The sequence below is a fragment of the Octodon degus genome, unplaced genomic scaffold (genome assembly GCF_000260255.1).
Source record: "Octodon degus isolate 3935 unplaced genomic scaffold, OctDeg1.0 scaffold00105, whole genome shotgun sequence".
NCBI classification, from domain to species: domain Eukaryota; kingdom Metazoa; phylum Chordata; class Mammalia; order Rodentia; family Octodontidae; genus Octodon; species Octodon degus.
Window position 1 is genome coordinate 9,037,955 of NW_004524681.1, and position 1,814 is coordinate 9,039,768.

The window sequence follows — 1,814 nt, forward strand, 5'->3', positions numbered from 1 at the left end:
AAGAAGAAGAAGAAGAAGAAGAAGAAGAAGAAGAAGAAGAAGAAGAAGAAGAAGAAGAAGAAGAAGAAGAAGAAGAAGAAGAAGAAGAAGAGACCAGGTGTGGTGGTGCACTCCAGTAATCTCAGCATTCAGGAGGCTGAGGCAGGAGGACTGCCAAGAATTTGAGACCAACCTGGGATACGTAGCAAAGCCCTGTTTCCAAAAGAGAAAACCAAAATAACAAATGAAGGTAGAATTGCAGAATCAGACAAAAGTACAGATAGCCAGTGGTGTCACCTACACTTCAGGTATGTTAGACGCAGATGAAGGAGCAGTGACCCCGAATTCAAAGAAAGAAACTGTGTGACCAAAGGCCTCCGAGGCAGAGCCCCAAGCAACACTGATGGCCACTGACTGCTCTTGGAGAGCCTGCACTGTGGCCGGGTGGCAGGGAAGGGCGGAGCCACGACATCACTTTATTTTATTTTTCTGACACTGGGAATCCAGCTCAGTTTGCGCTTGTCAAACAGGCGCTTGTGCTGCTGGGCTACATTCGAGGCCCACATCATCCCTTTGAAAAGCCCAGGCATTTTATTTGTTTGTTTGTTGGTTTATATTTTGTCTTTTGAGACAGAATCTCCTATGCATTCAGGCTGCCCTATGCGCGTAGCAGAGGCTGGCCTCCAACTTGCAGTGATCTTCCTGCCTCAGCCTCCCAAATGCTGGGATTACAGGGGTTCACCATCCTGTCCAGCTTGCTCAAGGTATTTAACAGGGGTCACTAGGAGGACGGGGCAATGAGCAGCAGAGTGATATTGAGCTAGATCAGGGCGCAGCAGAACTGGCTGGGAGGGCGGCTTGACCTGTTCGTGACAAGATCCTGGACACACGTGCAGAACAGTTCCTGCAGACCTGAGTTTCTCTGGAAAATTTATTTTTTACTTTTAGAGTTCTTTTGGGAGGCAGGGTCTTACTATGTAGTCCAGGTTGCTTTTGAGCTCAGAATGTAGCCCAGGCTGGTCTCCAACTCATGGTGATCCTCCTGCCTCAGCCTCCTGAGTGTTCAGATTATAGGTGTGTGCCAAGACATCTGACTACTCTGGAAAACTTTAGCAGGTTTTCAGCAGGATCCCCAGACCCAGCACGGGATGCATGGGATCCTGGCACCCCCTCTCAGGACCTCGAGATTTGGCCTGCAAAAGGGAGCTGCAAGCCCTGAAGAGCTGGCTCTTTGGCTTTTTTTGAGGCAGCCTGCCCTCTTGCCCCAGGGAATACTTCTGTTGCTTTTTTTCCCCTTTACTCAGGCCAGGCTGCTTTGCAGCCAGCTTTACCTTCTGGAATCAACTCGGCCACTGCTGTTGGCTCATTTTGTTCAATTCTTTGAGATGAGAAGAGCCTGGATGGGGCTGGGGAGATGGCTCAGCGAAATAAGCGCTCCCCTGGCAAGCTCAAGGGTCTGAGTTCAATCCCCAGTTCCATAAAAACAAACAAACAAACAAACAAACAGAAGAGCCTGGAATCTAGCTTCAGGAGAAGCAGCAAGCAGCAGAAACGTTTAGTTGTCGAGTACCTTTACGAGGAGGCTGCCCAGTACCAGTATGGTGGGCTGTGGGGCCCAGCTGCACCATTTAAGTGAAGGCTGCCTCGGCATGGCTGCCTTACCCCATTTGGGGACATGAAGAGGGAGGACCGAGCCAAATCTTCAGATGTTGGTGCCCAGAGGTCCTTGCTAACACAAGTGCGAAGGACCGGAGAAGGTAGCAGCCAGGCAGATGCTTGGCTCTACCTAGGAATGGTCTAGATGGACCCAATAGCCCTGAAGCCAAACCCAGCCT